We start from the raw sequence: 13,833 nt of genomic DNA, 5'->3' as shown, positions 1-13,833 counted from the left end.
AGGAGCTCCTTACCTGCCTGGACAAAAGCAAGACCCAAACTCCTCCAAACATGGAAATAGAAAAAAAGATTAAAAATTAAAAATTCAGTTGTATTTCATAGAGGGGACCTGCCAATACTGTCTTTCTGAAGGCCAAAGTTAGAAAGCTAGACACTCTAGACTGTGAGCTTTTGATCTCCTTGAGCCAGACCAATGCTGTGACCTCCAACCAGACCATTGCTATGAACCCCTAGAACTCAGAGAAAAGAAAAAATAAATAAAAATATATAAAATTTAAAATACAATTTTATAAGATAAAGAAAAACAGGGAGATATCTTAGCTATTGTATGAGAAATTTATGTTGGAAAGGTAATAAAAGTAGAAAAATTTCTGCCAAAAGAGAGCAAAAAGGAGAGAAATAAAAAAGCAGGGAATATAAGGGACTGAAAATGCATAACAAAAATAGAGATGTCTATTAAAGAAAGTAAAAATGAAATACATATATACATATTATAACCATATGTATAATTATACAATATGTATATATATACATTTATATTATAACCATATGTATAATTATATATATTATGTATATATGTATACATATATATTATAACCATGTATAATTATACAAACATATATATATTTCTTTGTATTTTTGCTTGTAGATCTATATAGTTTGGACACCATGTGTTCTGTGTTATTAGGAGATAGAGAAAATAAGGTATTTTGATGTGAAAAATTAGAACTGGAAGTGACTCTTAGTTGCAGCGGGATTGGAACTTCCTTTCTTAGTTGTCTTCCTTGCTTAGTTGTCTTCAATCAGGGTCTGGTTGTTTCATCAACTTTTAGTCCCCATGGGATTGGGGTCCTAAAGCTCTATAGCCAGATTCCTTTTAAGGCATGTCACACAGTGCCCCCTGATAATTTCTAGGGCCATTCAGCTCACCCAAAGTGTAGATGCCCGAGCTCAGCAGGCACCCAAACCAGTGGTGCACTAAGGCCCTTCATACCATTTCTCCCACATGGCCTTCTGATAATGGTGTTGCCCAGCCAACAGCTAAGCCAATGAAGTAACCATCCCATCTCATATTCAATCCCAGTCACTGGACACTGTTCAAGTACACCCACTCGTTCATGCCTTTTAAGGCCACTCCACTGAGCTGGTTTAGCCCCAAATCAAAAAAACTGCAGGACAGTCCTTTCCTGTTTCTAGTCCTCTGGGCAGGCTGGCCGGCCAGGCCCTGCCCGTTCCTAAGTACCTGCCTTCTGTGCTGGTTTTCCTTAGCTCCAGACCTCCTCTCTGGCTCCTGTAGTCCACCACTGTTTCACTGTGCCCACAGAGTGATGTCCCTGGGTGGGTTCCCCCAGCTACAGGTGATTGGAGTTTTCTTTCCTCTGCCTCACTACCTGTGACTAGTAAGAAGTTTCTAGTCTGCCATCTTTCTCCGCCCCTTTCTTCAGCTTTTTCAAGGTTCAATTTCAACTCTATTTGTTTTCTGATTCCTTGAGTTTGTTTTCACTGATCTGACATCATACATAAAAGGGAAAATAAATGCAAAGAAATACAGAGAATTCTTTGGGATAATAGGAACGCATACCTTTATTTAGGGTGGTAGTTACATGGGTGAACGTACTTTTTAAAATATTTTCATCTCTACATTAAAGACGGGGCATTATTAATGTACCTTTCTTTTAACTGAGTTGGTTTATAGAGAAAAAATAAAGAGAGAAGTAAAAGCTAGTTTTGGAGATGAAAGTATGAACTCAAGTTTCTCATATATTCCTATAGGTAGTTGAAAAAAAACTGGCTTGAGGTTCTTAGAAGTATATTTAGAGTCAGAGTTTTGAGTTTAGTATCCAGAGTATTTAAAGCAGTGATTCTCCATCATAGCTGCAAATTTGAGCCATTAGGGGAGATGATGGGCATACTAGAGCCTGGGCTTTACTCTTAGAAATTATGGAAATAGAGGATATTTCTTTTAGATAGCTCATAAAATGAGAAAAGAAAAGAAGTAAAGGTTATAGCCTAGAAAGTGCTAATATTTAAAATATTAAAATTGTAAAAAGTAGTGAGTCTTTGGTATAAGTTATGATGATGACCTCACAAACAAAGAAAATAAAAAGATAATAAGATAATACTATAAACAATTTTATGCTAACAAATTTAACAACTTTGAAAAAAAGGATAAATTTCTGAACTGATAAAATTAACACAAGAAGAAACAGATCTATATCTATTACAGTAACTAAATGTTTTTACCAAAAACCTCTGATACGGGCTGGATGAGGTGACACATGCCTGTAATCTCAGCACTTTGAGAGGCCAAGGTAGGAGGATCACTCAAGGCCAGTAGTTTGAGACCAACCTGAACAGCACACAGAGACCCTATTTCACAATTTTTTTTTTTTAATTAGCTGGGTACGGTGGCATTTGCCTATAGTCTCAGCTACTTTGCAGACTTGGGCAAGAAGATCACTTGAGCCCATAAATTGGGGGTTATAGTGGGCTATGACTGTGCCACTACACCCTAGCCTAGGTGAAAGAACAAGATCTCACCTCTAAAAATAAACAAAAATAAACAAACTCATCTCTGATTTAGACAAAATGGTTTCACTGGTAAACTGTATCAAACATATTTAAAGATAAAACAGTTCTAATTTTACACAAACAACTTAAAGTAGTTAGAATAATTGCCCACATTTTATGAAGCCAATGTAATACTATACTAAAATATGATAAAGAATTATAAAGAAAACCCAGAAAAATATTACAAACCAATATGCCTCATGTGGTAAATTACAAAAAACCTGTGAAAATATTAGCAAATGAAAAACAATAATTCATAAATTGTGATGAATTGTCCATTGTGTATAGGAATTAATCATCACACAAGACCACAGGGATACAGGCTCAGAGGCTCACATCTGTAATCCTAGTACTCTGGGAGGCCAAGGTGAGAGGATTTTCTGAGTTCAGGAGTTCAACACCAGCCTGAACAAGAGCAAAATCCTGTCTCTAAAAATAGCTGGGCATTGTGGTGGGTGTCTGTAGTCCCAACTACAGGCAAGAGGATTGATTGAGCCCAAGAGTTTGAGGCTGCTGTCAGCTATGATGTCACAGTACTCTACTCAGGATGACAAAGTGAGAATCTGTCTCAATTTTTTAAAAAAGAAAATAAAAAAGAACCACATGGGATGTGGGTGGAATAGCTGTACAGCCTGAAGATGGACTTAGATAAAACAATAAACAAAAACAAGTGGTGCCTGCTACAAATGGTACAATTTCTGATTATTTCTAATAAAATTACCCATTTTTTTCTAGACATAATTAACCCAGATTTTAGAGGTGTTATTTTACCTTGACTAAATGAATGCAACTCCCTGAATATCAGTGGAAAAAATAGCTAAGGTGAAAAGAACATCCTCATTAAATGAGATCCTAAACCATTTGAGAGAATGGTGGGAATAGGAACTTTAAATCTTCATTCCAACAGGCTCTTGAGTTAATTTAATTAAACTTCCTAAAATGAATGTGAAGTTTTAATAGTTTTGCACGTTCTTTACTCTCAATGTGCACTTAATAAAAATCCGGTCACCCTGACCTGATTACTACATAACATCTTTCTTCTAAAGCAAGACAGCAGCAGAATATAATCATTACAAAAACTGTCTTAGCAATGGAAGTTATTATCTGTCTCTACTTGCAAAACATACATAATCATGACATCTAAAAATAGCAACATAAGCCAATTAAGCCTATTCTAAGTAGAATGTGTGAAGCTTCAAGGTTCACGCTCTTTGATGCCATTTCGATTACATTTTGGGACTTACATCTTGTGATATGGCATCCAGTCTCCTATTTATACTGTGCGTTCTTGGCTGGTACAGTAAAAATTTAAATTAAAACCATTATTTAGTGGTCGGGCTATTGTCAGATTTAATCAAGTAACATAATTACCCAGTAGAAACTTCTTTTTGTGCCAAGTTTTAGTATCACCCACAAATTGGAAAGAACACTGAGAAAAGACAATTCCAGACATCGGACACAGCACTTGGCTGGTCAAAGTGTACTCTTAAAAAGTGCCAAGTAGAGAAAAATAGAGCTTCTGTAAGTTATACTATCTTATTCCACAGCTCAGAGGAAGTAGTTCTGTAGACCTTGGTCTCACTAATGGAGCTAGATGGTACAAGCGCTCTTCACTTGTAAAGAGATTAAAGGGAAAGGGGTGGAGGAGTAATGAAAGGAAGAAAGAGAAAGAGGAAAATGGGACGTAAAAGGAGAAAGTAATGCAAAATATGATAATGAAATAGAATGACCAGACATTCTATAGCAGGCAGTGCTAGAAGGCAGTAGGCTAAATGATGTGACTCTGTGGCCTGGCACCATACACAAGCTGCAAGCCCCAAGCCCATGACGATCATCAGAGGGGCTCTGCTCCTTGTAATCACTCAGAGTCTCAGGCTGGCAAAGCAGCCAGCTTATGGAGCATTACACATTCTAAATCAGGGTCATAAGTTGCCCATCGGCTTGTAATTTTCCCCTGGAAATGACACGTTACTTCTCTTGATGTTATTGACTAAAAGAAACGTATCTTCCCAATTTCAAAGAGATGGGGAAATACTACCCAATTATATACCTTGTAGAAGAATCATAAGTATTTGGCCAGATGACAATATTGCTATTGTCCCTGCTGGATAGTAAGGTACATGTATACATTGGGTATTGCACTCAACTGACCTGCAAAACAGGTTTTTGTACTCTGCAAAACAGGCACAGATGTAGCAGGCTTGTGCCTTTCCTTTCTCCTCCTGAAAAACTGCTGTGATGCTGGGGAATTGGGGAAAACACCTTTTGCAGCCACAAGGACCAGAGTAATTTGGGGACACCAATGAGTCTGGAGTTTAATGCACTGGGCCTGGATTACCAACTCACAAACTCCTAGTTGCATGAGTGAAAAAAAAATCCTCCTATTTTGTTCAGCAACTTTAAACACTTTTATAGGAGGCCAGCCTCATTCTGAAGTGGTTCAGAACTTCACTGCAGTGGCATACATAACAGAGTCTCAAGTGCAGAACTGACTCACTGGAAGCCCTGGAGCAGCAGGAGGTAAGTATCTGTTCATTTTTATTTTGCCTACATCTTGCTTAGCAAAACCACATTTTTCTTTCTTCTTGGGAATATCTAGAATCCCTGTTCACCTTGTTCATAGTCTTTTTGTTAATTACACCATGTTCCTATGTCATAAGTCTGTGATAAAAAACTGGGTATAGCAATAGCTTCTAACTTGATCATGACACTGAGATGTTATTTTGTTTACATTGATAAACAGGAGGGGTTATCAGTGGATATCCATCCCTTAAACCATCTTCTTTCATGGTACCTGAAAGTGGTGGTTCCAATGCTCCTCATTTATGCTGTCCCACTGTAATCCCCACCCTCTCTGAAAGTCTATAGTTGCTTTCAAGTCCTTTATTTGTAAGGTAGATGTGTCAGTATGAGGGCTTTAGACAGATTTCTAAAGCTAGAAGCAAATTCTCAACATCAGGAGAAATAAAATGAGGAAAGCAAGGTAAGCAAGTGGAGTTCTGATTCTAGAGCGACCATCGTGGGAACTGTGCAGTTATGATTAGAATTTACGGGCTTTTGTATATTCAACTTTTTTGAAATGTTCCCAAGATTTTTTTTTTCAATGTTGGTCTTTTTGATAAGTTTGCTTAATATAAAATGTTCCATAGTCATTTGATACATGTGGATATTATGCTTTCTATCACTTTGTTATTTTTTTACTTAACACTGATAGAGTATTTCATAGACTAAATGTTATGACTCTAGGTCAAGCCACACTTTCAGAGAAAAGAAAAAATTATATGGGTGTATATGTTTTTGGCATATGCATGTTATAGGATGGCAGGTATTAGTCAACAGAGGTTCAATTAAAAATAAGAAACAATGTCAGCAAAAAATATGTTGACTTAAAACCATCTCAGAGAAAGATATAAAGAGAATTTGCAAGGTGCATTGGCACATACCTTCCCACAAAAGATATTCCACCGAAGTGGAGGCCCAATTATGTAAGTTGTAAAAAGACAAAATTTTCTTAAATTTTCTTTTTACACTAAACACAACTTTCATTTAAACATCATGAGTGAGTGATTAAAAAGGAACTTCCTAGAAGCCATTTTCTGCTATTTTCCTCTGTTTCACAGAAAACCAATTCAACAATAAGCATCCAGCATGTTTACATTCCTGACGCTCTCGCCCTTCCCACAGTTCACCAGACCAGGAATTATCAATAGCCCATGATGGGCCCATCAATTATGTAAGCTCCAAATGTGAAGTATATAAAGACAGCAAACAAGTTTCTGTGGGTGGATAGAAAACATAATTTGCAAATTTAACAGCTGTGGGTGGTCAAATTTAATCGTGTCAATAATATAAACATATAATGTAAAGAACAAAAGAATAACGTTTCAGGTTCCTCTTAAATAAGACATGATCTCTGGCATGTCCTTACCTCTTTCTTGTCTCTCTTCATTCTCCCTTTTTCAAATTTTGTCACTGACATAGCATAGCATGGTACTTAACAGGAGTACAGAGAACACTGCCTGTGTATAAATCCCAGCTCCACAGTTCATAAATCTGTGACCTTGGGCACATCAACTAATGCTCCATGTCTCAGTTTCCTCACCTGTAAAATTGATATAACAGTATCACCTACTTCAAAGTATTAGCAATACAATTTGATGAATTTACCTTTGTAATGCAGTTAGTATCTGATATATAACAAATACTATAACAGTAGTATTTTATTAAGTAAATAAATACTGATATTTATTAATTGGTGGAGAGTAGAATTTTAAATCCAAATATCAATGGCAAAGATTTTAGTCATTGCTAATATAAACAGTGATAATTACTACTAAGTCCTTTATTTTTTTTTTTAATCCCCAAATCACATAACTTTCTCCTAACTTTGTTTCCTTTCTCAGGAGAATACGTGCTCTCAGATTCCTTAAAAGTAGTATCTATTTGTGGCAAAGGTATCTTATGGTTTACTTAGAATTTTTTCAGCCAATGGAACATTTTAAAATAGTACATCAAGATAAAATAGAATTTGTTCTAGGAATTCTAGAAGTTACACAACCGGAAGATACACTGGTGTGATTCACCACAATGAGTGAGTAAAAGAAAAACAATTCTATAGAATCATCTCAATACAGAGGGTGCCAAAATCTGTGTACAAATTTTAAGAAAGAAAAAACTGTATTAACATTGCAATACTCAATATATACTGATAACAAAATATAAACTAAAAAAACATAAATACAAGTCATGTTTGAACACCTCCTATAATTACAGATGTCAAACATGACTAGAGTAATATAATTTTAATGTAGTGGTTTTTTTTTTTCCTTTCTTAGAATGTATACACTTTTGTGGCATCTTCTTTATATAGAGAAGAAAATCTGCCATTTGGCTAGATTATCAGCTGTCGACTTTACCATACCCCACCCACCCTCTTCCATGGCTTACTGTGAATTGCACATGCCAGGAACTTTATTTTACATTATTACCTTCCCTATATATTTGTTGGCTAGAGTTTGCCAATGACAGGACCTTGCACAATATCTGAAAAGTGAACTGGAAAAGATATTTTTATTCCAGGGAGGTTGTGACAGCCAGCTACCATGGTTTCACAGATTTCTCCACAAGCTCCTACTTGGCTGCTGCAGATGAAAAATTAAGACCCTGGTTGTCTCTAGAAACTTGATAACTGTTGCAGTTTTCTGGCAAATATGAGAGAGTCACTCTTTCAGTGATTCAGATTGAAATCAGTGCGTCTGTCCTTGACCTTATAACTGCCACTCTTCCCGAACTCCACTCAACTCAGCTCTGTCCACATTGTGTCATTCCTTTTTCCTTTATTAATGGCATTATTACAATATTTAGAATATCACTGTTTTATTGACTGACCCAAGGCTAATAAAAATGATTCAAAAATCAGAAAACTAGAATAACCTCCCAAAGTGCTAGGATGAGAAGTGTGAGCCACCAGGCCCGGCCAAGAAATGTTTCAGATATAGCTTTAGATTCCACATTGCAACCAATCTATAACAAACTACCACTTGTTTAGTTTTCATGTTACATCAAAGGGAGTAACCCCAATTACCTGAAAAAGTCTATTACAGTGTTCTTCCTTTTTCTAACTTTATATCTGTGTGAGACTGTATTTCCCTCATATATTTTATCTAAAGCAACATATCACAATAAATTAAATGAAGAAACATGAATAAAAGGAATTTTTTCATTTCTTTCATAATTCTAACAGAAATGTTGACAAATAATAGAGCCTCACTATATGAAAAGCATGGAAGAAAAAATTAATTAACTAATGACCAAAATTTATTTTCCTATTTTATTTTCATGTCAGTTAGAATTTGTACTGATGGGTCAGCTCAACCATTATCTGCTTGACAGTATTGCTTTAATTCTCAAGGAATAAATTATCACTCTGGTTTAAAATATTAATCAAGCTCAAGAGTATGTGTAGAGACAATTTGTTTTCTAGGCTCTAATATAAAATCCAGTTTCTCATTAAGCAAAAAAATAAATAAATAAAAAAATTCAAGTATACAATTTGAACCTCTTGCTCAATTATGGTAACATTCTGTGCAGAATGGATAGAATGAAGACTAGTTGTTATAGACTGAATGTCTGTGCTCCTCAATACTAAAACCCTAATCCCTAATGTGGTGGTATTTGAAGATGGATCCTTTGAGAGGTTATTAAGGTGACCTTAATTGGGGCCCTCATGGTGTGAGTAGGGCCCTTGCAAGAAGGGACATCAGAGAGATTGCCTCCCCCAATAGGCTTACACAGAAGAGGTCATGTGAACAGCCATCAGATGACAGCCATCTGCAAGCCAGGAAGCGAACTCTCCCCAGAACCTGACCCTGCTGGCCTGATCTTGGACTTTCGGGATACAGAACAGTGAGAACAGAATTTCTGTTCAAATCACCCCATCTGTGGTATTTAAGGCAGCCTGAGCTAAGACATTAAGTGAGATAGATGAAAATTACCAGGCACGAAGTTTTCGTAAATAACAGCTGCAATGGTTTTGGAAAGCATGAGAGGGAGAAAAGATAAATTGTGAGACACAGTTACTGATCTTAAGTGTTCATAAGCTCATTTTGAGGTTTTTGCTTGTAAAAAACAATGGAACAGCTATAAATACGCTTGATGAAATGTTTTTAGACATTTTCATAAGCAGATTAGCAAAATGTGTCTCTCATTTTTTATCGAAATATTAATAAATATTAAAAAATCTTAGGCATAGCTTCATCTTTCTCATGTTTTATTACAAAAGAACATTGGGAAAGATTTTAGTTTTGTAACACGTTTTGTTTTACCTCTCTAACTAGGGCTCAGAGGGTTTCTCTAGTTCCACTGTAGCAGTGTTCGAGAACCCAGTGTTGTGGAGATTTTTGTGGAACCCTCACTCCTCACATTCATTTATTTTTAATTGGAAGTTCCCTTCATGCTTAACTCCTTTAATTATATAATATTCTCTTTTGAGATCCACGTATTTCTATGAGCCACTTTAAATCCTTTGTGGCTTAGCATAAATAATATTATTATCTAGAGTGTTTCATTAAGGATAGAGATGAACATAGCTACCCTTATATATCATTTTCCAGTTATTCCCAATACATCTATGGCTTATTTTTTATTTCAAATTCAATTCCACAATTAAAATGAACTGTAAAATTTTAGGAACTAAGAGTAGGTGTAGGCTACCTCAAATATTTTGAACACAAGTGGAAGGGTAGATGTTGTTCTCAGCAATTAATCCAATCAATGAATATTTAATAAATGTCAGACATCTTCAGTTAATAATTATGCAAATCATGATCAATAAAACATGCAAAAATAAAAGTTATTTAAACACATAAGAAAGTGGGAGAGACAGCAGTTCCTTGAAGTCACAATAAGTACAAATTACACTCCCCAACCTCAAGGAATTTGGGGAGGAAAGACTTACATTTTTCTTACAAAATTTTGAAGGAATCCAGAATTCCCATAGTATTTTGTCCAAGGCCAAGTAAGATACCTGCCATATAACAATTGAGAACAACATTATGATATTGTAAATTTGCTAGTCAAAAGTGAAAATAATATAAATAATACAGACTTTGTAAAAAATGTCAATATTGTTTTTATTCCATTTAAAAAATTTTTTTATTAGATCATATTTGTGCACATTAATTCTATCATGGGATACAGTGTGTTGTTTCCATATACAATTTGAAATACTTTCATCCAATTGGCCAACATAGCCATCATATCATTCTCATAATTGTTGTGTTAAGACATTTATATTCAGTATTTAGAAAGATTCACATGTACCCTTATAGGAGAAATCATAGGCGTGATCCCTGCAATCACCCTCCCTTCACCCATCCTCCCCTCTCCTCTCCCCTCCCTCACCCCTTTCCCCATATTTTTGGACTCCATTTAGATTACAGCTTTCCTATGATAGTTAACAGATAGTTTCATAATAGGGCTGAGTACATGGAATACTTTTTCTTCCATTCTTGAGATACTTTGCTAAGAAGAACATTTTCCAGCTTCATCCATGTAAACATGAAGGAGGAAAAGTCTCCATCTTTCTTTATGGCTGCATAGTATTCCATGGTGTACATATGCCACAATTTATTGATCCATTCATGGGTTGATGGGCACTTGGGCTTCTTCCATGACCTAGCGATTGTGAATTGGGCTGCAATGAACATTCTGGTACAGATATCTGTATTGTAGTGTGATTTTTGGTCTTCTCAATATGTACCCAGCAGAGGAATTATAGGATCAAATGGCATATCTATATTTAGATCTCCAAGTGTTCTCCATATGATTTTCCAAACTGAAATCTACCCTCTTACATAAATTATCATGTGTATAATACAGTATCATGTACTATAGGCATGATGCTGAACAGTGGGTCTTTAGAACTGAATCACACCGGTTTTTTTTTTTTTTTTTTGAGACAAAGTTTCACTATGTGGCCCTCAGTATAGCGCTGTTGCATCACAGCTCACATTAACCTCCAACTCTTGGGCTTAAGCAATTCTCTTGCTTCTGCCTCCCAAGTAGCTGGGACTATAGGTGCTGGCCATAACACCTGGCTCTTTTTTTGGTTGTAGGTGTCATTGTTGTTTGGCAGGCCAGGCTGGGTTCAAACCCGCCAGCTCCTCTGGTGTATGTGGCTGGCGCCCTAGCCGCTGAGCTATAGGTCCCGAGCCAACTGAAACTTTTCAAGAGCAACTTCTTATTTCCTCTTGCCCACAGCCTTTGGCAACCCCCATTCTATTCTCTGCTTCCATAAATTGGACTATTTTAAGTACCTCACATAAGTTGCAATCATGCAGTATTTGTCCTACTGTGACTGACTCATCTCCCTTAGCATAACATCCTTTGGGTTCCTCCAAGTTGTCCTATAGAGCAAAATTTCCTTATTTTTCATGTGTTATAAAATTCCCTTTTTTTCACTAACCACTTTTTTTAAATCCATTCATTCATCAACGTACATGTAGGTTGCTTCTGTATATTGGCTACATGAGTAATGCTGTAATAAATGTGGAAATATAGTAGTCCCCTTTTGTCTGTGGAGGAAACATGGACACATACCAAAATGCTCAGTGGATGCCTGAAACTGTGGATAGCATTGAACCCTATAAATACACCTACCCCTGGAACAACGTGAGTTTAAATTTGTGTATAAGATCCACTTATACACAAATTTTTCAGTAAATATGTTGAAAAAAATATTGAGTTTTGTGACAATTTGTAAAAACAAACCTCACAAATCCAATAACCCAGAAATAACAAAAAATGGGGTTTTCAAGAAAAAAATGTCATGAACGCATAAAACATGAAGATACTAATCTATTTTATCTTTCACTAACCCGAAATACACACAAATCATCTATTAAGTTAAAATATACCAAAACTTATGCACACAAAATCTTATACTCCATCCAAGGTACCATTTGCAGTGAGAGAATTGTAAACAAACATAAGGATGCAGTACTAAATTATAACTGCATGAAATTATCACTGTACTACAATAATGATGTCGTAGTACCTCCTGATGCTATTGGGGTGAGCTCCAGCTCCAACATTACAGATGTGATGATAATCATCTCCGTGTAAGCCGTTCCTCTCCCCAGTAAATTGTATATCAAACTAGAAATTGATTTCTCATGATTCTTGTGTATTTTTTATTGTATTTAGTGCAAGACAATTAAAACTTAAATAATGCCATGAGACTTACATAAAGTGCCACCAGTGATGCTAGAAGTTCTCCCAAGAAACACTGAACAGTTATGACATTAGAAGGAAAAGTCCCCTAGATTAAGATCTGCAACTGGGATTGCCTGTTATTTCAAAATGAATGAATCTGGTATAAGAACCATTGTTTAAAAAACAAAATAAAAGAAAGAAAATTCGAGAATCTGTCACTGTGGTTATATTAGCAGCCAAGAAAATATGCCTTTTGCAAAAGATCTTTTATCTAGTATTGAAAATGCAAGTTTTTGGTGTGTGTGGAATTGCTATAAGAAAGGCATACCTCTAGACTCCAATATGATTTCAGATTCCTAAATCTAAATTAGGTGACAACTTAAAGCCAAAGGAAGTTGAAGGATCTAAAGCTGAAGAATTTAGCGCCATCAAAGTATGGTTTAATAATTTTAGAACTTTGGCTTTAAAAATGTCAAGATAGTTGGGCACAGTGGCTAATGCCTGTAATCCTAGCACTTTGGAAGGCCAAGGCGAGTATCACCTGAGCTCAGAGGTTTGAGATCAGCCTGAACAGGAACAACACCCATCTCTAAAAATAGCCAGGCGAGGGCGGCACCTGTGGCTCAAAGGAGTAGGGCACTGGCCCCATATGCTGGAGGTGGTGGGTTCAAACCCAGCCCTGGCCAAAAACTGCAAAATAAATTTTTTTTAAAAATAGTCAGGTGTTGTAGTGAGAGCCTGTAGTCCAGCTACTTGGCAGGCTGAGACAAGAGGATTGGTTGAGCCCAAGAGGTTGCTGTGAGCCTTGATGCCATGGCACCCTATCCAGGGCAACAAAGTGAGACTCTGTATCAAAATGAGGAAATTAATTAATTAATTTAATTTAATGTCAAGATAACAGGAGAAGCAGCTCTGCCAACCAAGAGGCAGCAGATGAGATCCAAGATGCTATTAAGAAAATCACCAACAGGAAAAGATATCTGCCTACCCAGGTTTTCAGAGCAGATAAAAGTGTTCTATTCTGGGGAAAAAATTCCACAAAGGATATTTTATTAGTAAGGAAAAGAAGTGACCACTGGGATTTAAGGCACAAAGAAACAGGCTAACTCTACTCTGTTTTGTGCAAATGCAGCTGGGTTTGTGATCAGGGCTGTCCTTATCCACAACGCTGCAATATGTGATCCTTAACAGGAAAAGATAAGCACAAGCTACTTCTGTGGTTGAACAAAAAATAGCTTAGACAAAGAGAACCCTCCTTCTGGATTGGTTCTACCAATGTTTTGTCCCTAAAGTCAGAATGTATCTTGCTAATAAGGGAGCACTTTTAAGTTCTTTTGATACTGGCCAATGCCCTCCCGGCCACCCCAAACCCCACCAGTTCAACATGGAAGACATGTAAGTCCCCATGTACTCTCAAAGACAATTCTAATTCAGCCTCTGGCTCAGGGGGTCATAAGGAGCTGTTAAGGCTCATCAGACACAGTCCTTATGGAAGTGATTCTCAAAGCTACAAAGAAAATCCAATAAAGAGGACATCATGAAAGTCTGG

Source organism: Otolemur garnettii, unplaced genomic scaffold, assembly GCF_000181295.1.
Source record: "Otolemur garnettii isolate 467f Iridium unplaced genomic scaffold, OtoGar3 scaffold00274, whole genome shotgun sequence".
Lineage (NCBI taxonomy): Eukaryota > Metazoa > Chordata > Mammalia > Primates > Galagidae > Otolemur > Otolemur garnettii.
This window is presented reverse-complemented; position numbering follows the sequence as displayed.